General features: G+C 47.0%; 1 pseudogene across 1 annotated transcript in view; it reads left to right on the top strand.

The window, feature by feature from the left end:
- The window catches only part of LOC308271023, a 33000-nt pseudogene extending 18310 nt beyond the window's left edge, over positions 1–14690 (top strand). Inside the window, exons 4-5 of the transcript in view lie at positions 9786–9921; positions 14610–14690. The product of the transcript in view is annotated as an uncharacterized misc_RNA (transcript). The remainder of the gene's footprint in view (positions 1–9785; positions 9922–14609) is intronic.
- The last annotated feature ends 8222 nt before the right edge of the window (positions 14691–22912 follow it).

Genomic DNA, 22912 nt, shown 5'->3' with positions numbered 1-22912 from the left:
TGGAACCTGTTATCCTCCTGTCTCAGAATTCTAAGTACTCAGGCTATAGGTATGTGCACCACACCTGCCTTCAACTTGTTTTAAATGTTCAGATTTATCTTCTATCAATCCTTTTTTTAAAACTATTTTAAGTCCAAGAGTTGGAAATTTATATGTCTCTGTCTCTCTCTCTCTCTGTCTCTCTCTCTCTCTCTCTCTCTCTCTCTCTCTCTCTCTCTCTCTCTCTTTTGGTGGTACTGGGGTTCCTGGAAGCCCTTCTACCTCCGGGCTACACTCCCAGACCTATTTTATATTTTTATTTGGAAACAGGGTCTCCTAAGCCAGCGCGCAGCTGGCTTCGAACCTGCGCGATCCTCCTGTCTCTGCCTCCCAAGCACGGGGATTACAAGCTTGCACCACCAGGACTGGCTTATATGTCTCTCTTAATGGCTTCCACTTCTCTGATTTTTTATGTTTTGTTCTCTACTGTGGCTTTTCATTAAAATCCATTCAAGGCTCCTAATTCTTTTTTCTTCTTCCTGAAGTAGACCTTTTATTTTCTTATAAAGGACATTATTAGAACCCCTGGATATAATTTAATGTGGTCTCAGAAATTTCTGATTTTGATGGTTATATTTTAGTTATACAGAAGAATATCCAACATACTCCCCCAAAGAACCTGGGGATGATGGGGTGTCAGGTTGCCAACTTATTCCAAATTGTTTAATAAGTCCCTTCCCCCTTTTGTTTTTTTAATTTTGAAACCGTGTCTTGCTAAGTTGCTGAGCCTGACCTTGAACCTTCAATCCTCCAATCTCAACCTCCCATAGTATCCAACTCAGATTTTTTAAGTTCATAAACTTTACTTTTAGAGCAGTTTTTAGACTCACAACTATACGAAGCAGGAAGTACAGAATGCTATACACCCTGTCCCCACACATGCACGCCTCCCTGCTCTCGACACAGCACACCACAGGAGTATACTGGTTACACCTGATGAGCCCCACGGACCTGTCACCATCACCTGTAGTCCACTGTTTACGTTAGGGCTCACTCTCGGTGGTGTACGTTCTCTGCATCTTGACACATGGGTTATGACATATATGCACCATTGTGGTATGGTGTTGAACAGAACAGTTTCACTGCCCTAAAAACCTCTGTGTTCCGTTTGCTCATCCCTCCTGTTCCCCTCATCCCTGATGACCACTAATCTTTTTACTCTCCATAGTTTTGCCTTTTCCAAAATGTTATATAGTTGGAATCACATAGTTCATAGCTTTTCTAAATCCTTTTTCAATGAATCTAACTAAGCTTGTCAAAAATTTTATAACATTCTCCAGAAAGGAAAAAAAAAAAAAAGAAATCTAGGTGTCAGTTCTTTGTTTCTACTTGTATGAAGTAGACTTATTATCTATTTATTTATTTATTTTGGTGCTGGGAATGGAACCCAGGGGCATTCTACCTCCAAGCTACACCCCCAGGCCTACTTTTTATTCTTTATTTTGAAACAGGGTCTCACTAAGTTGCAGAGGGCATCACTAAGTAGCTGAGGCTGGCCATGAACCCGGATCCTTCTGTCTCAGCCTCTCAAGTACTGGGATTATAAGCATGCACCATCACGACTGGCTTGAAGTAGACTTCTAATATTTAAAAACACAACGTTGAGCCAGGTATGGTGGCGCACGCTTGTAATCCCAGGATTTGGGAAGCTGAGACAGGAGAATCACAGTTCTTGGACAGCCTCAGCTACTTTGTGAGGCCCTTTGCAACTCAGTGAGACCTTGTTTCAAAATAAATAATAAAAAATAGGGCTGGGGGTGTAGCTCGGAGGTAGAATGCCTCAGGGTTCCATCCCCAGTACTGCAAATAAATATAAATAAATAAATAAATAAATAAATAAATAAAACCACAGCAATCCATGAGAACCTAAGTCTGGTCTGAGTTCCCTGGGTCATACTGCCACCACCTATTACAGTGTCCCCAGGACAAGTGGACCACCAGCTCTTTGAAGCCCCAGGGTTGCCAGGAGACATCAGACATGCAGGAACACTGGTGTGCACCCCACCCAGAACAGACCAGTGGCTGGCAACAGGCATAGACCTCAGTGCAGGGGTTAAACGGTGCATTAAGCATTGGCCAATGGCTCTCCTTCTTCTGAGTTTGCTGTTTATTCTGAAGCATTGAAAGCTTTATCCTGGCCACAAAGGTCTCAGAAAACTCCCTATTCTCAGCTTCTTTTCTAGATTCAATAGTATTGATTCCCAAGATTGGTAATTGGTTTTTATTTGTCATTTAAATGAATGTGGGGCAGGATACTTGGAAAGATTATGGAAAGTCCTATAAAGTATTACAATTAACTTCACTAATTTTACCTTTTAAAAAACTACCTGGGTCACAGACAGCCTCAGCTACTTAGTGAGGCCCTCTGCAACTCAGTGAGACCCTGTTTCAAAAAAAGAATAAAAAACTAATCCATGCATATCTATGTTCATAGCTGCACAATTCACCATTGCCGAACTATGGAACCAACCGAGATGTCCATCAATGGATGAATGGATTACAAAACTATGGGATATGTACACAATGGAATTTTACTCAGCCATAAAAAAGTACAATTACAGCATTTTCAGGGAAATGGATGGAACTGGAGGACATTACGCTAAGCGAGATTAGTCAGTCGCAAAAAGTACGAAATCAGATACTTTCACTAATATGTGAAAGCTAAAGTGAAATGGGTCATAGGAGGAGCCCCAGGTGAAAAGGAGAACCTATGGAGGAGCAAACAGGGCCATCTGACTGAGGGGAGGGGAGTGGGAAAAGAGCTCTCTGAGGCACAGGATGCATTTAGACAAACGTATTGACATCAACCACTAAGCCAAGTGTGGGAGGGAGGGCTTGGGAGGGAAGGGGGTGGGGATGGGATGGGGGCCGACTGGGTGATGTGTGCATGTATGTCTACACAAGTTTTTTTTTTTTTTATCCCACTATGATGTATAAATACAATGCACCAATAAAATAAAATAAAAATAAATAAACCTTGCCATAAAAGAACAACAACAACAAAAAGGAATAAAGGTATAGCTCAGAGATAGAATACCCCTGGGTTGCATGACCAATACTGCAACAAAACAAAACAAAACAAAACAAAACAACACTAACTGGGTGTGGTGGCACACACCTGTAGTCCCAGGACTTGAGAAGCTAAAATTGGAGGATAATAGGTTTGAAGCTAGCCTCAGCAATTTAGCAAGACTCTGTTTCTAAAAATAATAATAATAATAGACAGGGCACGCCAGCTGGGGCCCGGGTCGCGGGACTCTGGGTCCCGGCCGAACTGCGCATAGCACGCCAGACCCCTGGAGAAACCAGGCCCAGTAAGACGCTGGGTTCTGGGCGGGGGGGGGGGGTCGCGGGCTGGGCACACCGGATGGGGCCCGGGTCGTGGGACTCTGGGCCCCAGGCAGAACTGCGAGTAGCACGCCAGACCCCTGGAGAAACCAGGCCCAGTAAGACGCTGGGTTCTAGGCAGGGGTCGTGGGCGGGGCACGCCAGATGGGGCCCGGGTCGCGGGAAACTGGGCCCCAGGCCGAACTGCGAGTAGCACGCCAGACCCCTGGAGAAACCAGGCCCAGTAAGACGCTGGGTTCTGGGCGGGGGTCGAGCACAGGGCACCCCAGCTGGGGCCCCTCTGGGCCCCGGGCCGAACTGCGAGTAGCACACCAGACCCCTGGAGAAACCGGGCCCAGAACAGAAAAAGATAAAGAAAAATATCGGAGAGGTGGTAAGAAAGCCGTTATGGATGCCAGGACACTGGAGATGCAGACAAAACTTATCTAAATGCACTGGAACTTATGGAAAAATTCGCCGTGAAAGAGGACTGCTATTTCTCTATATTGTTAAGAATCTCAGACATCACATATAAGGAGAGAGTTTAGCGGAGACCAAGGAGAAATGCGGTGTTGAAAGAGTTCTCCGCGATGGTGGTGGAGACTTGTATTCAGGAGAAGCAGAAACCGGATCTTACCAACTTTATTTTTTTTGGAGAAATTACACCAAATGTCGAATGCTACCATCACGCATGCTTAGGAACACTGGACAACATTCAGAGTGGAAAAAGAGCCTGGGAAGGATTTGAAACGGTGGAGGCAGTGGCAATGCCAGTGGCCAATATTCGGGGGAGGCAAAGATCTGATACATTACAACTGGAACCTTTGAAATAATAACCACAGAGATAGTGATCGGAACCTGCTGAGGGGTTAGGCGGACGCCGGGGCCAGTGGCCGACATCAGAGCTTGCTGTGAGGCAAGGCCACTACTGAGGCCTCCGTGGCCGGGATTGGAACCTGCAGAGGGGTTAGACCGATGCTGGGGCCAGCGAGGCCGGCATTGGAGCCTGCCATGATGCAAGGCTTGTGCTAGGGCCTCCGAGGTCGGGTCCGGAACTTGCTGAGGGGTTAGGCCGGTGCTGGGGTCAGCGAGGCCGGCATCGGAGCCTGCCGTGAGGCAAGGCCAGTGTTGGGGCCCCCGAGGACGGGACCGGAGCCTGCTGAGGGGTTAGGCCGGTGCTGGGGCCAGCGAGGCTGGCATCAGAGCCTGCCATGAGGCAAGGCCGGTACTTGGGCCTACGAGGCCAGGATAAGAGCCTGCCGAGGGGTTAGGCCGGTGCTGGGGCCGGTGAGGCCGGCATCAGAGCCTGCCTTGAGTCATGACCAGTGCTGGGGCCTCCGAGGCCGGGATCGGAGCCTGCCTTGAGGCAAGGCCGGTACTGGGGCCTCCGAGGCCAGGATAAGAGCTGTCGAGGGGTTAGGCCGTTGCTGGGGCCAGCGAGGCCGGCATCAGAGCCTGCAGTGAGGCATGACCAGTGCTGGGGCCTCCGAGGCCGGGATCGGAGCCTGCCGAGGGGTTAGGCTGGTGCTGGGGCCAGCGAGGCCGGCATCGGAGCCTGCCTTGAGGCAAGGCCGGTACTAGGGCCTCCGAGGCCAGGACGAGAGCCTGCCGAGGGGTTAGGCCGCTGCTGGGGCCAGCGAGGCCGGCATCGGAGCCTGCCTTGAGGCAAGGCCGGTACTGGGGCCTCCGAGGCCAGGATAAGAGCCTGCCGAGGGGTTAGGCCGGTGCTGGGGCCAGCGAGGCCGGCATCGGAGCCTGCCTTGAGGCAAGGCCGGTACTGGGGCCTATGAGGCCGGGATCGGAGCCTGCCGAGGGGTTAGGCCGGTGCTGGGGCCAGCGAGGCCGGCATCGGAGCCTGCCTTGAGGCAAGGCCGGTACTGGGGCCTCCGAGGCCAGGATAAGAGCCTGCTGAGGGGTTAGGCCGGTGCTGGGGCCAGCGAGGCTGGCATCGGAGCCTGCCTTGAGGCATGACCAGTGCTGGGGCCTCCAAATCTGGGATCGGAGCCTGCCGAGGGGTTAGGCCGGTACTGGGGCCAGCGAGGCCGGCATCGGAGCCTGCCGTGAGGCAAGGTCGGTACTGGGGCCTCCGAGGCCAGGATAAGAGCCTGCCGAGGGGTTAGGCCAGTGCTGGGGCCAGCGAGGCCGGCATCGGAGCCTGCCTTGAGGCAAGGCCGGTACTGGGGCCTCGAGGCCAGGATAAGAGCCTGCCGAGGGGTTAGGCCGGTGCTGGGGCCAGCAAGGCCGGCATCGGAGCCTGCCTTGAGGCATGACCAGTGCTGGGGCCTCCGAGGCCGGGATCGGAGCCTGCCGAGGGGTTAGGCCGGTGCTGGGGCCAGCGAGGCCGGCATCGGAGCCTGCCGTGAGGCAAGGCTGGTACTGGGGCCTCCGAGGCCAGGACAAGAGCCTGCCGAGGGGTTAGGCCGCTGTTGGGGCCAGCAAGGCCGGCATCGGAGCCTGCCTTGAGGCAAGACCGGTACTGGGGCCTCCGAGGCCAGGACAAGAGCTTGCCGAGGGGTTAGGCCGGTGCTGGGGCCAGCGAGGCCGGCATCGGAGCCTGCCCTGAGGCAAGGCCGGTACTGGGGCCTCCGAGGCCAGGATAAGAGCCTGCTGAGGGGTTAGGCCGGTGCTGGGGCCAGCGAGGCCGGCATCGGAGCCTGCCTTGAGGCATGACCAGTGCTGGGGCCTCCAAATCTGGGATCGGAGCCTGCCGAGGGGTTAGGCCGGTGCTGGGGCCAGCGAGGCCGGCATCGGAGCCTGCCGTGAGGCAAGGTCGGTACTGGGGCCTCCAAGGCCAGGATAAGAGCCTGCCGAGGGGTTAGGCCAGTGCTGGGGCCAGCGAGGCCGGCATCGGAGCCTGCCTTGAGGCAATGCCGGTACTGGGGCCTCGAGGCCAGGATAAGAGCCTGCCGAGGGCTTAGGCCGGTGCTGGTGCCAGCAAGGCCGGCATCGGAGCCTGCTTTGAGGCATGACCAGTGCTGGGGCCTCCGAGGCCGGGATCGGAGCCTGCCGAGGGGTTAGGCCGGTGCTGGGGCCAGCGAGGCCGGCATCGGAGCCTGCCGTGAGGCAAGGCCGGTACTGGGGCCTCCGAGGCCAGGACAAGAGCCTGCCGAGGGGTTAGGCCGCTGCTGGGGCCAGCAAGGCCGGCATCGGAGCCTGCCTTGAGGCAAGACCGGTACTGGGGCCTCGAGGCCAGGATAAGAGCCTGCCGAGGGGTTAGGCCGGTGCTGGGGCCAGCGAGGCCGGCATCGGAGCCTGCCCTGAGGCAAGGCCGGTACTGGGGCCTCCGAGGCCAGGACAAGAGCCTGCCGAGGGGTTAGGCCGGTGCTGGGGCCAGCGAGGCCGGCATCGGAGCCTGCTGTGAGGTAAGGCCGGTACTGGGGCCTCCGAGGCCAGGATAAGAGCCTGCTGAGGGGTTAGGCCGGTGCTGGGGCCAGCGAGGCCGGCATCGGAGCCTGCCTTGAGGCATGACCAGTGCTGGGGCCTCCGAGGCCGGGATCGGAGCCTGCCGAGGGGTTAGGCTGGTGCTGGGGCCAAAGAGGCCGGCATTGGAGCCTTCCATGAGGCTAGGCCGGTGCTGGGTCCTCCGAGGCCGGGATTGGAATCCTGCCAAGGGGTTAGACGGATGCAGGGGCCAATGGCCAGCATCGGAGCCTGGCGTGAGGCAAGTTCACTCCTGCGGCCTCCAAGGTCGGGACCAAAGCCAGCTTAGGGGTTAGACCGGTTCAGGGGCCAGCGAGACCAGAACTGGGGCCTCCCATGAGGCAAGGCCGCTGCTTGAGCCAGCGAGGTCTGGATCAGTCCACTGAGTAGCCAGGCCACTACTGGGACCATCAAGAGTGGGATCGGTACTTGCAACGCAGCATGCACAGAGAAATATCACAGAAAATATAAATCAGACGCTTCTCTTAATCAGCAATAACTAGGAGGAAAAGGGCAACAGGAAGAGGTTGAGCTATAGAAAGGGCCCTATAGTGAAGCAACTAATGTGACCAATCAGAGGGTATGTAATACTGGAGGACGGAGCCGCTTTAAAATGCAGGAGGTACAGAAACAAATGTATCAAAGTAAATCACCAAAGAAGTGTGGGATGGAGGGAGGGGGAGGGAATGGGATGGGGGCTAGAGGAGGGCTAATTGGATGATGTGTGCTTGTATATCCTCTCAAGTCTTGTACTCCAATGTGATTGATATATGCCTACAATGCACCAATTTAAAAAATAAATTAATTAAAAATAATAATAATAATAATAATGCCGGGCGTGATGGTACACGCCTGTGATCCCAGTACTTGGGAAGCTGAGACAGGAGGATCACAGGTTCAAGGCCAGAATCTGTTTCAAAATTAAAGGGGTTCTTTTTTTTTTTGTCTTTTTAAAATTGGGGATTGAACCCAGAGCGCCACACTTGTAATGCAGGCACTTTGCCACTGAGCTACATCCCGGGCCTGAACTTGTTTCAAAATTAAAAGGAAAGAAAAGGGCCTGGGATATAGCTCAGAGGTAGAATGCCCGATGAGTTCAATCTCTAGCACCAAACTAAATAAACAAATAATGAAAAGGGCTGGGTGTCATTCAGAGATAGAATGTACCTAGGTTCAGTCTCTAGTACCAGAAACAAACAAAATTCAAGAACATGCCGGGTGTGGTGGCGTACGCTCGTAATCCCCGCGATTGGGAGGCGGAAGCAGGAGGATGGCGCTGCTTCGAAGCCAGCCTCTCTGGCTTAAGAGATCCTGTTTCCAAAAAAATATATAATATAGGTCTGGGAGTGTAGCCCGGAGGTTGAAGGGTTTCCAGGAACCCCAGTACCACCAACAAAACAAAACAAAAAAACATTCAAGAATGTGCAATCCAGTTCTTGGTGATGAAATCCTATGTGCAGATTATTTCTGCTCCTAGTATGAGGCCCTTTGGGTGCTGCTCTTCTGAACAATACTCTTAGGAGGTACTGGGTACTGGATGGAGCCTTTCCTCAATGTGGAATCTTGTCATTGAGCCCCAAGAGACCCACTCCTTGTCCAGCTCAATGAGGTGTCCCATCTTGTTGACAGTGAATCTGTGGGTCAGCTGGGGATGGTTAATTTTTTTTTTTCAGTACTAAAGATGGAACCCAGGGGCATTCTACCTCTGAGCTAGACCCCCAGCCTTATTTTTCATTCTTTATTTTGAAACAGGGTCTCACTGAGTTGTGAAGGGCCTTGCTAAGTAGCGGAGGCTGTCTGCAATCCTCCAGTCTCAGCCTTCCAAATGCTGGGATCACAAGCGTGTGCCACCACGCCTGGCCTGGGATTGGTTAATTTTGACTGCATAGAAGTGAGCTGGCCTTGCTCATGTGGCTAATCTGGGCCGGGCAGGGCATCTCTATTCATCTTGGCTGACCCAGTTCATGTGCCTGGGGTCAGCTAATATGGGTTCAACCCCCAGTACTGAAAGAGAGAGGAAGGAAAGAAGGAAGGAAGAAAGAAAGATAGCTGCTGACATCTTGCAGCCAGAGGAAAATGTGCACATGGGACTATATACATGTATTGAATTCTCACACTGTACCCATTAAGTTGTGCAGTTAAAATATCAATTAATAAACTGGGCATGGTGGTGCATGCTTGTAATCCCAGTATTTGGGAGACTGAGACAGGAGGATCACGGGTGCACGGCCAGCCTCAGCTACTTAGTGAGGCCCTCCCCAACTTAGTGAGACCCTGTTTCAAAATAAAGATCAAAGCTGGGCGTGGTGGCGCACACTTGTAATCCCCACGCTTGAGAGGCGGAGACAGGAGGATCACACAGGTTCGAAGCCAGCCGTGTGTGCAGTGGCTTAAGAGACCCTGTTTCCAAATTAAAAAGTATAAAAAAATAGGTCTGGGAGTGTAGCCTGGAGGTAGAAGGGTTTCCAGGAACCCCAGTACCACCAAAATAAAGAACAAAAATAGGGCAAGGGGGGCTGGGCGTGGCGGCACATGCTTGTAATCCCAGCATTCGGGAGGCTGAGACCAGAGGATTGCAGTTTGTGCACAGCCTCAGCTACTTAGTGAGGCCCTCTGCAACTTAGTGAGACCCTGTTTCAAAATAAAGAATAAGGGGGTGTAGCTCAGAGATCCAATGCCCCTGGGTTCCATCCCCAAACCCGCAAAAATCAAAACCCTTTGATGAGGCTTATGAAAGAACTCTAATAGGACTAGGTATGGCAGTACACATCTGTGATCCCAGTATTTGGGAGGCTGAGACAGGAGGAGGTCTGCAGGTTCAAGGCCAGCCTCAAAAACTTAATGAGACCCTCAGCTACTTAGGGAGACCCTGTTTCAAAATAAAAAATAAAATGGGCTGGGGTATGTAGCTCAGATATAGAATCCCCCTGGGTTCAATTTCTACTACCAAAAGAACTCTCCACACCGGGACAAACTAGCCCAATTTCCTCCTCTTTCAGAGAATCTGAAAGTAAGAAATACAGAGGGAGTCAGCAGCTGGTGAAAATGGTGTTACAAAAGTGGGAGAGAGCCAGGAATAGGAAGCAGAGAGTCACGGCCCCCTGGTTCAGAAGCAGTATTTACAAGGTTGTTGCGGTATCACTAGATTTGCCACAGTATCTGGATTAAGTTTCTCTTTTTTTTTCTGAAGCCTGACATAAAACTCCCATCACATAAAAGGATCCAAACACACCTCTGCTCCTGTAATCTGAAAAAGTCCAACCTATTGCGCCCACTATCGAAGAGAAAATGCAACACAGAGCAGCCGATTCAGTGTCCAAAGGTTGCTCTGGATTTGAGCTCCAGGAGGAAACCATGTTTGGGTAATTTTTGTGTCATCCCACAGCACCTAGTACTTATGGGGAGCATCAGGAGGTGCTTGTCAAAAACCGGAACGAGGGCGTGTGCAGTAAGTGCGGTGTGTGGGACTCCCAGTACAGGACAGTCGCCCTTATAATCCTGGCGCGCTGCGCTGCACATCCTGGGTTTATCCTCTCACCCAGATCTATCACCTGCTCTTCTTCTGGCCTCCTCTGTTCCTTAAAAGGATGCTATCAGAGGATCTCAAGATTGTGCTTCCTTATCCTGTGGCTTCCCATTGGGAAAGGCAAAACAGGAGCACTGCTCCTAGTAATGGGAAGAGGGGAGAGAGCTGGGAAATCATTTTTACCGTTTTATTGGTACAATGCAATTATACATCATCATGAGATTCAACGTGATGCAAACACACTTGCACACATCACTGGCTGTATTTCCCTCTGTATAACCCCACCCCCAAGCATCATTCCTCTTCCTCTCTCCCCATACATGCTAGTGAGATTGGACGTGAAACCTTCTTGTATGGACATAATCTTATTTGAACTGCTCCCTTCCTCAATCCTTTTTTTTCTCCTCCCCACCCCTCCCCCAATCTTCTCCCACTATTATACTGGTTTCCCTCCTCTTCTATCTAGAGTCCGTGTGTGTGTGTGTGTGTGTGTGTGTGTGTGTGTGTGTGTTACTAGGGGTGAACCCAGGGGCTTTTCTACCTCCGGGCTATACTCTGACCTATTTTATATTTTATTTGGAAACAGGGTCTCACTAAGTTGCTGAGAGCCTCACTAAGTAGCCGAGGCTGGCTTCGAACCTGTGTGATCCTCCTGTCTCAGCCTCCCAAGCGCTGGGATTACAAGCGTGCGCCACCACGCCCGGCCTATCTGAAGTTCCTTTTGTTTCCTATGTTCAGTCTAGCTTCCACGTACGAGAGCAGATATTTGACCCTTGACTTTCTAAGACTGGCTGAGCTCACTTAACATAATATTCTCTAGTTCCATCCACCTTGCTGCAAATGGCATAGTTTTGTTCATCTTTATGGCTGAGTAAAATTCTATTTGGTGTATATATGGCACATTTTCATTTACATTTGTGCACTGATGGACACCTACGTGGTTCCATAATTTGGCTGTTGTGAGTTGTGCTGCTATAAACATGGGTTTGCATGTGTCACTATAGTATTCTAACTGAAATTCTTCTGGAAAGATTCTGAGAAATAATATGGCTGGGTCGTACTGTGGTTCCAGTTTGAGGAACCTCCACACTGATCTCCAGAGTGCTTGTGCTAATTTGCCATCCCACCACCAGTGTATAAGAGTTCCTATTTCCCCACATCCTTGCCAGCATTTATTAGTATTTGTGTTCTTGATGATTGCCAATCTAATTGGAGTTAAATGGAATCTCGGGATAGTTTTGATTTGCATTTCCCTGGCTGCTAATCATCTGAACATTTTTCATATATTTTTTGGCCATTTGTATTTCTTTTGAGAAGTGTCTATTCATTTCAATAGCCCATTTTTTTGATTTGGGTTATTTGGGTTTGGGGTATTAGGGTTTTTTTTAGTTTTTTATATATTCTAGATAATAGTCCTCTATCTTAGCTGGCATAAATTTCCTCCCAATCTGTAGGAAGATCTGGGAATTCATTTACTACCACCCTGTGTGGATCTGGCAGGGCTGTGTGCCAGGCAGTGTCTCCACAGCTCCAGCTGCCCAGGCCTCTGCTCTCTGCTCTCTTTGGACCTGCAGTAGCAATAGCTTCTGGCTGCTGCTAAGCCTTGGGTAGTTCATTAGCCTCTGGTGAACTCCTTAACCCTGCCACACCTCTGAAAATAGTGCTGCATTAAGCTCTTCAGTGCAACTCACTGTGCCAGCCATTTTCACCCAGCACCCTGACTGGTATATTATATTCGTATTCTAGAAAGGAGCAGACAGTTCTGATCTTGGCCTTACCAAGTAGGTTGCTCAACTTAGCCTTACACCTCCCTCTTACAAAGTAGGTCACTTTCACAAGTCTCAAAGAAATGTACAAAACAACCTTTGCCTTCTAGTATTGAAGACACAAGGAGTATATCTTTGTTTACTGACTATGTTTCATCTATCAGTGCTTCTCCCCAAATTCTCTTACTGAAACCAGGTCTCAACCTCTCCTTCCCTTTAGCAGAGAAGCTTCTTTCCCTATAGCTAGGATGTCTGCTGTCTGCCTGCCTCCTCTCTCTCTCTCTCTCTCTCTCTCTCTCTCTCTCTCTCTCTCTCTCTCTCTCTCTCTCTCCCTCACACGGGAACTTAACCCAGAGGCATCCTATCTCCAAGCTTCACCTCCAGATCTTTTTTTTCTTTCTTCGAAACAAGGTTCACTAAGCTCCTGAGGGCCATGTGCAAATTGCTGAGGCTGGCCTCCGACCTGCAATTGTCATGTCTCAGCCAAGTATAGGGATTTACAGTATTGTGCCACCATGCCCATCCGGGTTTTTCTCTTTTTACTTTTTCTCCTGACTCCAGGGGCCCACTGCTTCTTGCTCCAACTGTCAGTGTTCTGACCTAGTCTGCTTCCTTCAAATGGGATTGGGGTTTCTGCAATGCTGGAAGCTCAATGGAAGAAAGAGAGAAAAGAGCCCTTCTAGGTGGTCTGCTGTCAAATTATGGTATCTGTAGGATAATCAGATCACTTGCAGGTAAGATTAAACAGCCTATAGGTGTTTTCTGAACTTGTGGGAGGTTTGCTAAAAGGCAGAGTGTCTTCTGTTAGACTGGCCTGACATGTACCTAATTTTAGAAAGAGAAAGGAGAAGGTAGGGAGAGGACTCCCATTCTATCTATTTCTTTCAGAGCCAGGTGTGATGGTGCACACTTGTAATTCCAGTACTTGGGAGGCTGAGATGAGATCAAAGATTTGTAGCCAGTCTCAGCAACTGAGTTAAACCCACCATAACTTAGTGAGACCCTGTTTCAAAATAAAAATTAAAAAATTTGGCTGGGGGTGTAGCTCAGAGGTAGAATGCCCCTGGGTTCAGTCTAGTACCACACACACACACACACACACACACACACACACACACACACACACCCCTATTTCCTTCTGGAAGCAAGACTTGAATTTAACTTTGAAGAAGAGATTAAGCAATGTGTAAGAAGAAAAAGGGCATTTCAGAAACTGAATGATGAGAGCAAGAAAATGGAAATATGAGCCCAGTGTAGTGGTACACAGCTGTAATTCCAATACTCGGGTGGCTGAGACAGGAGGATGAGGATCGCAGGTTCAAGGACAGCCTCGGCAACCTTGTGAGACCATGTTTCAAATCAAAACCTAAAAAGAGCCAGGGCTGTAGCCAAGAGGTAGAAGGCCTCTAGGTTCATCCCCCAGTGAAGGAGGAGGAGGAGGAGGAGGAGGAGGAGGAGGAGGAGGAGGAGGAGGAGGAGGAGGAGGAGGGTAATGTGGCACTTGGCAGGAAATGAGTGAACCACTTTGGTTGATGTAAGAAGGAGAGGAGATGGGTTTGGAGAGCTACTTAGTGAGGCCCTCAGCAACTTAGTGAGACCCTGTTTCAAAACAAAAAATAAAATAGGGCTGGGGTGTAGCTCAGAGGTAGAATGCCTCTGGGTTCAAACCCCAGCACCACACACACACACACACACACACACACACACACACACACACAAAGTATACCAGGGAATGAAGTTTATTCTGGGGTGGCCATTTTCCTGGCTAAACGTTCTATTACTATGGAGTGAGGGGAAATAAACTTTAGGGAACGGTAGGCACTTTCGGCCACTCTGAAGAAATGAGATCTATTAGAGTTGATAGAATGATCTCAGGCGAGGTGACATAATTAGCAAATCACTTGGGAGAGTGGTTATCCATTTATAACCCAGCAAACAAGGCATGGGTAATATGGAGAGAAATCCCAATTTGGAGGAATTAAATAATGGAAACGGAACAATGAATTGTGAGTTAAAAGAACTGTTTGCATCCCATTTCTAGTAGCTGGGCAATCTGTAACAAGTTGCCTATCCTCAGTAGGCCTGTGATCTAGCTGGGCACAGTAGCACATTCCTGTAATCCCTATACTTGGGAGGTTGAGACAGGAGGATCTCAGGTTTGAGGTTAGCCTCAGCAACTTAGTGAGATCCTGTTTCAAAATAAAAAATAAGGCTGGGTGTGGTGGCACACACTTGTGATCCCAGCATTCGGGAGGCTGAGACTGGAGGATTGTGGTTTGCGGACAGCCTCAGCTACTTAGTGAGGCCCTCCGCAATTTAGTGAGACCCTGTTTCAAAAAAAAAGATTAAAAAATAGGGCAGGGGGTGTAGTCCAGAGGTCGAATACCCCTGGGTTTCATCCCCACACCCGCAAAAATAAATAAATAAATAAAATAAAAAATAAAAAGAGTTAGGGGGTGTGACTCAGAAGTAGAATGCCTCTGGATGTTTCACTTCTGGAGAGAGAGAGAGAGAGAGAAGAAGAAGAAGAAGAAGAAGAAGAAGAAGAAGAAGAAGAAGAAGAAGAAGAAGAAGAAGAAGAAGAAGAAGAAGAAGAAGAAGAAGAAGAAGAAGGGGGAAGGGGAAGGGGAAGGGGAAGGGGAAGGGGAAGGGGAAGGGGAAGGGGAAGAAGAAGAAGAAGGAGGAGAAGAAGAAGAAGAAGAAGAAGAAGAAGAAGAAGAAGAAGAAGAAGAAGAAGAAGAAGAAGAAGAAGAAGAAGAGAAGAAGAAGAAGAAGAAGAAGAAGAAGGGGAGAGAGGAGGACAATTAAATCAGCATCAGTACATGGATCAGAAAGTAAAGGGTGATTATAAAGCACATGGCTGAGGTAATCAGTGAAATGTGAATGTAGTCTATGAGTCTGTGAATAGTACTGAAATAATTGATCTGAAATCTGGGTAAACAATAAAAAAGAAATCTTGCATTATTCTTGCAATTTTCTATAAATTTGAAATTAATTCAGGAGAGTTATTTTTAAAAAGCATAATATGAAAGATATTAAATATCAGTTCATTAAAAATCACAGGGCTTTTGGCTCAGCCTGGTGGCACATTCTTGTGATCCTAAATACTTGGAAGACTGAGGCAGGAGGATTGCATGTTTGAAGCTAGCTGGCAATTTAGCAAGACTCCGTTTCAAAATCAGAAATAATGCCAGGTGTGGTGTTGTACACTTGTAATCCCATTACTTGAGAGGCTGAGAGACAAGAGGTTCACAAGTTTGCAGCCAGCCTCGGCTACTTAGCAAGGCCCTCTGCAACTTAGTAAGACCCTGTTTCAAAATAAAGCATAAAAAATAGTGCTAGGGTGTAGCTTGGAGGTAGAATGCCCCTGGGTACAATCCCCAGTACCACACACACAAAAAAAGAGAATTAAATAATGGGGTTTTGTGTAGCTCAGTGAGAGTGCCCCTGGGTCTAATTCCTAGTAACACACACATACACACACACACACACACACACGCACGCACGCACGCACGTGCGCACGCGCGCACGCACGATAAAACAATTTCTATTCCAAAAAAAAAGTTCAAATGGCTAAGTTAGGAAAACAGAGTTAAACAGATTTCTCTATTATCTAATATCTTAGGGACTTTAAAAGCTAGCGTGTATTTTGAGGCCTTAAAAGGGGATGATAGCCAGGAATGGAGGCATATGTCTGAATCCCAGCAACTTAGGAGGCTGGTTGAAACAGGAGGATCACAGGTTCAAGGCCAGCCTGTGTGACTTAGTGAGATCTTGTCTCAAAATAAAAAATGAGAGCTGAGCGTGGTGGCGCACGCTTATAATCCCAGCATTTGGGAGGCTGAGACAGGAGGACCATGGTTCTTAGCCAGCCTCAGCTACTTAGTGAGGCCCTCTGCAACTGAGTGACACTCTGTTTCAAATATAGAATAAAAACTAGGGCTGAGGGTGTAGCTCAGAGGTAGAATGCCCCTGGGTTCTATTCCTAGTACCTCAAATAAATAAATAATAAAAAATAAGAAGGGCTGAGGATGTAGCTCAATGGTAGAGCACCCCTGGGTAGGGTACTTGCCTAGCATGTTCAAGACCCTGGCCTGATCCTCAATAATGCAAGAAAAAAAATCAGAGGCCAGGCCTAGTGGCACACGCTTGTAATCCTAGCGCTTGGGAGGGTGAGACAGGAGGATCCTACAGGTTCGAAGCCAGCCTCAACTACTTAGTGAGGCTCTCAGCAACTTAGACCCTGTTTCCAAATAAAATATAAAATAGGTCTGGGAGTATAGCCCGGAGGTAGAAAGCCTCTGGGTTCCACCCCCAGTACCACCACCCCAAAAAAATCAGAGTAACGGCCTCATTAACAGATAGTAAAATCTATAAAATAACTCACCATGCTGTCAGCTCCAGGCCACACTGCAGCCCAATGTGTATCTTTCACATTAGTGAAATCCCAGCAATAAAATTGCAGGGATGGTTATTTAAATAAATCTATACTATGAAAGTGATAAATTCTATTGCTTTAATGAATAATGTATAAATTAAGTACTTCTAGAAAATTGCCTAAACTTTCATCTTACTGTCTAAAAATGTACTTTTGCACCTCACAGCTCTGGTGAGGCAGTAAAACATCAGAGTTAATTAAGATCACAGGCTTCAGAGTTAGGCAGTAACACCCCATTCTACCTATTTCCTTCTATTCTTTGGGAGGAAATTTTAATTCCACAACATACTGTGACATCATTCTGGAAAAGGAACCAGAGATTGTCAGTTGAATTAACATATGAACCAGAAACTGCCACCGCGACTGTACTTCCATGGGGTCCCTCTCTTCTATTTTTTTCCGCTTGGCATTTTGACAGAAAAATGACCTCATGAGTACAACCTTGGACTAAAATTAGAGTACTCTGCTTCATTTCCAGTGTTACTTCTGATAAGCCCTATGGCCATGGGAAAATGATTTAACCTACATTGCACTTATTTCTTCGTCTAAAGCAATGACAAAATTCGGAACCTCAGGGAATCAGATAAAATAAGGGGAAAAAATAGCCTAGCGCTTCGTTCTCTGTCTCCACAAATTAAGGAGGCAGCAGGCTGTGGTGCAAAGCGCCATGGCTGAAAAAGAATTGGGCGTCTAGTTCTGCAGTGTCTCTGGAAGGCTGGGTAATGTGGGACACATTATTGACCTCCGTGGGTTAGAGTCTAGTTACGGGATGAACTCTAGAATCTCTTGTGTGAGATACCAGAGATAATGCACTTAGAAGAGGTTTATTTGGGCTGTTCTGTCATACGCGCGCGTGCACACACACACACACACACACACACACACACACACACACACACACGCTAGTGATAGTGATTTGGCTCAGCAGTGGTGGGGCCAGCCAAGCAAGGCTGAAGTTTGAGGAGCAGGCAGCCACGGAAGATCCCAGCAGCCTGTACTCTACGGAGACAGGCTAACACTCGTCCACCAGCAGTCAGGAAGGAAGGTTGAAAGGAAGGAAGAGGAACTGCAAACGCCACCGCTCGCTACAGTTTCTGAGCTGGGGAAGCCATTAGGTCCCATTTCCCAAATCCTTTGGCCCTTTATAAATGGTGTTGTCTGTTGTTGATTTGTAAGAGTTTTTTTTTTTTATATGTCTTGAATACAAATCTCTTATCAACTACATGATTTATTTGCAAGTATTTTCTCCCATTTAGTAAGTTGTCCTTTCACCATCTTGAAATTTTTTTTAAATCAAAACCAAACATATTTTAATTTTGATGAAGTACAATAGGGCTGGGGGTATAGATTGGAGGTAGGATGCCCCTGGGTTCCATTCCCAGTACTGAAAAAAAAAAAGAATAAATATTTCCTCCTATGTTTTCTTCTGTGTTCTATAGTTTTAGCTCACATATTTAGATCTACAATCCCTTTTAAATTTTTAGTTATTTATTTACTTACTTACTTATTTATTCCTTGTGGTACTAGGCATTGAACTCAAGAGCGTTTCACCTCTGAGCTACACTCCTGGCCCTTTTTATTTTGAAACAAGTTCTCTCCTGTTTGATGAGCGTCTCACTAAGTTGCTGAGGCTGGTCTTGAATCTGTGACCCTCTTGTCTCAGCCTCCCAAGTACTGGGGTTTTAGGTGTGTGTCACCACACCTAGCTTACAGTCCCTTTTAAAATTATTTTTGGGCTGGGCATGGTGGCACACGCTTGTAATCCCCTTGCTTGGGAGGCGGAGAAAGGAGGATTGTGCAGGTTCAAAGCCAGCCTTGCTGACTTAAGAGACCCTGTTTCCAATTAAAATATAAAAATAGGTCTGGGAGTGTAGCCCAGAGGTAGAAGGATTTCCAGGAACCCCAGAACCACAAAAAATAATTATTTGGTGGTATAGTGTGATGCAGGAGGTTGAATTTCAATCTTTTGTATGTGAATCTTCAGCTTCTCCACCCCATGTGTAGGAAAGACTATTCTTTTCCCTATTAATTATCTGGACACTCTATCAAAAGTCAATTGACTATAAACTTTCTTTTCCCTATTAATTATCTGGACACTCTATCAAAAGTCAATTGACTATAAACTTAAAAGTCAATTGACCAAAGCTGGGCGTGGTGGCTTATGCTTGTAATCCCAGCATTTGGGAGGCTGCGACAGGAGGATCGGGGTTCACGGACAGCCTCAGCTACTTAGAGAGGCCCTCTGCAACTCAGTGAGACCCTGTTTCAAAATAAGTAATAAAAAATAGGGCTGGAGGTGTAGGTCAGAGGTCGAATGCCCCTGGGTTCCACCACCAGTACCACACAAAAAAAGTCAATTCATTATAAATATCTGGATTTTCAATCCTATTGCATTGATGTGTAAGTCTATCCATAAGCAGTACCTCTTGATTACTATAGCCTTGCAGTACGTTTTGAAATCAGTAAGTGTGAGATTTCCAAGTTTGTTCTTTTTCATGTGACTAGTATGGGAACTTTGCATTTCTATATAAATTCTTAGGGCCAGCATGTTAATTTCCACAAGGAAGATAGCTGGAATTTTTTTTTTTTTTTGCGGGTCTGAGGATGGAATCCAGGGGCATTCGGCCTCCAGGCTACATCCCCTGCCCTATTTTATTTTTAAACAGGTCTCACTAAGTTACAGAGGGCCTCACTAAGTAGCTGAGGCTGTCCATGAACCGCCATCCTCTGGTCTCAGCCTCCCGAATGCTGGAATTAAGAGCATACAACACCACGCTGGAATTTTGTGTGTGTGTGTGTGTGGTACTGGGGTTCCTGGAAGCCCTTCTACCTCCAGGCTACACTTCCAGACCTATTTTATACTTTTTTAAAATTTAAAAACAGGGTCTCTTAAGCCAGCGTGGCTGGCTTCGAACCTGCACGATCCTCCTATCTCTGCCTCCCAAGTGTGGGGATTACAAGCGTGCGCCACCATGCCCGGCTACTTTTATTGGTACATTGAAATTATATATCATAGTGAAGTTCAAAGTCATATAAATAAACATGCACACAGGTTTCAGTGTTTCCCTTCAATCCCACTCCACTACCCTCCCCTCCCTGCACAGGACAGTGAGATTGGTTGTGATTCCTTTGTAAATGGTTAGAGCATAATTTGAATCATTTCTTTCAACCATTTTTCCTTGTCCCCATCTCCCTCTCCATCCTCTTTCACTATTCTACTGGGTCATTTTTCTTGATTATCTAAAGTCCCTTTTATTTCCCATTTTCTCTCTATCTTCCTCATAGGAAAGAAAACATTCGATCCCTGACTTTCTGAGGCTGGCTGATCTCACTTGGCATAATATTCTATAGTTCCATCTATTTTCCTGCAGATGACATAATTTTGTTGTTTTTTATGTACACATATCACATTTGCATTACCCATCCATTTGCTAATGGACACATAAATTGGTGCCATAATTTAGCTATCATGAATTGTACTAGGTAGCTGGAATTTTTATGGGGATTGCACTGAATTTGTAGATCAATTTGGGAAGTATTGCCACCTTAATACTATTAACTCTTCTGATAAATGGACATTGATGCCTTCCCATTTTATTTCTATTATTTATTTATTTATTTATTTTATTTGCAGATTTAGGGATGGAACCCAGGGGCATTTGACCTCCGAGCTATAGCCCCAGTCCTTTTTTTTTTTTTTTTTCTTTTCTTTTTTTTTTTTTTTTGGTGGTACTGGGGGTGGAACCCCGAGGCTTTCTACCTCTGGGCTCTACTCCCAGACCCATTTTATATTTTATTTGGAAACAGGGTCTAACTGAGTTGCTGAGAGCCAAGTACTCTACCACGGAGATACATCCCCATCCCTAGGTTTTATACACACAAGATCATATCATCTCCAAACAGAGTTTTACTTTTTTCTTTTCAATCTGAATACCTTAAACTGGGCGTGGTGGCGCATGCTTGTAATCCCAGTGCTTGGGAGGCTGAGACAGGAGGATCGCACAGGTTCAAAGCCAGCCTCGGCTACTTAGTGAGGCTCTCAGCAACTTAGTGAGACCCTGTTTCCAAATAAAGTATAAAAAAGGTCTCGGAGTATAGCCCGGAGGTAGAAAGCCCTTAGGTTCCACCCCCAGTACCACAACAAACAAAGAAACAAACAAACAAATAATCTGGATACCTTTTACTTAAATTTCTCACCCAAGCCGGGCATGGTGGTGCACGCTTGTAATCCCCGCACTTGGGAGGCTGAGACAGGAGGATTGCACGGGTTCGAAGCCAGCCTCAGCCACTTAGTGAGGCTCTCAGCAATGGAATCTCCAGGAGATATGATAATTAGAAGGAGTGAGAGAGTGGACATCCTTATCTTATTCCCAATCTTAGGAGGAAAGCATTCAACCTTGTATCATTAAGTATGACTTTAGTCTTTTGTTTTGTTGTTTTGTTTTGTTTTCAGTGCTGGAGATTGAACCCACGGCCTCACACAGGCTACACAAGCACTCTATCTTGAGCTACGTCCCCGCCCACAACTATTGCTTTTCAAAAGTGTCCTTTTTAGGTTGGGAAAGTTTCCTGGTTTATTGATTGCTTTTATCATGAAGAAATGTTGAATTTTGTCAAATACATCTATTGAAATGATCATGTGGGGTCTTTTTGTTGTTTGTTTTGGTACTAAGGACTGAAACAAAGGCTGTTCTACCTCCAAGCTATACCCCCAGTTCTTGTATTTTATTATGTATTTTTGAAATGGAGTCTTGCTAAGTTGCTGAGGGTCTGGATAAATTGCTGAGTTTGACCTCAAACCTGCCGCCTCCCAAGTACTGGGTTTACAGGTGTGCACCATCACACACAGCTTGATATACAGTTTTGTCTCTTATTCTGTTGATATAATTTATTTACATTAATAAATTTCAGATGTTAAACCAACATTGTATGTCTACGATAAAGCCTTCTTGGCCATGGTGCAGAATCCTTCTTTGTGTGTGTGTGTGTGTGTGTGTGTGTGTGCGCGTGCGTGTGTGTGTGTGCATACCCAGAGGGTTATAGGATTATATACATACTGAGATTTGAGAATTACTGCCTATTAATAATAATTTAACAATGCAAATAAAACTATGTGATGATGGATTAGTGTCTAGAGTATACAAGGAACTCAAAACATTTCAACAGCAAAAATAACAATAATCTACCAGGTGTGGTGGCACACACCAATAATCCCAGCAACTCAGGAGACCAGAGATAGGAGGACCATCAAGTTCAAGGCTGTTCTCAGCAATTTAGTGAGACCTGTCTCAAAAATAAAAAGAGTAGCCTGGCGTGTTAGCACACGCTTGCAATCCCAGGATTTGTGAGGCAGAGACAGGAGGATCGCAATTCGTGGGCAGCCTCAGCTACTTAATGAGGTGCCTTGCAACTCAGTGAGACCCTGTTTCAAAATGAAGAATAAAAAATAGGGCTGGGGGTGGAGCTCGGAGGTAGAATGCCCCTGAGTTCCACCCCCAGTACCATAAAATAAATAAATAAATGAATAAATAAATAAATAGAGTTGAGGATGTAATTCAGTGGCAGGGTTCAACTTCCACTGCCTCAAAAATAATAAATAAATAGCCAGGCGTGGTGGTGCAGCAACATGGATAGAACTAGAATAAAATGAAGCAATATTTTCTATTAAAATTACAAGATCACATAGAAACCCACAGGCTTCAGTTTTGTAACTATAGCTTAGGTTTCCACTTTGTAACTTTTGCACACAGGTCCATATGTTTCACTCCGGCATGGACTAGTTTCCTGTTTCACCTTTTTAAAATCTACCCAGTTAAAGCTAGCCAACCAAATTAGATTGTAAAAGCCATGCAGAGAAAATTAGATTGTAAAAGCCATGCCACAGCCAGTGGGGAACAACGCAGTGGCCTTTGCATTAGGGAATAAAAGGCGGAATGGACTGCAGGCCCAGTGTGCTTGCATCCTTCTGTGCAGAGGTAAATTGCCTCGCCCAGTTACTTTTGGTTTCATGAGGGTGTGTGTGTGTGTGTGTGTGTGTGTGCGTGTGTGTGCGCGCGCGCGCGTTTCTGGGGATTGAACCCAGAGGCATTCTACCTCTGAACTATACCCTCTGCCCTATTTTATTCTTTATTTGGAAACTGGGTCTCACTAAGTTGCGGAAGGCCTCACTAAGTAGCTGAGGCTGTCCACGAACCGTAAACCTCCTGTCTCAGCCTCCCAAGTACTAGGATTACACCACCACGCCCAATTTTATTTGCAGCTTCCCTAAAATTTGTTTCTAATATCTTGCAATAAACATGTCTCTTTAACATACTGATTTCAATTATTTTAGCTATATATCCAGTAGTGGAAATGTTGGATCGTATAGTAGTTTCATTTCTATTTATTTATTTATTT

This window comes from Muscardinus avellanarius, assembly GCF_963383645.1.
Source record: "Muscardinus avellanarius genome assembly, chromosome: 12".
NCBI lineage: Eukaryota > Metazoa > Chordata > Mammalia > Rodentia > Gliridae > Muscardinus > Muscardinus avellanarius.
This window is presented reverse-complemented; position numbering and strand designations above follow the sequence as displayed.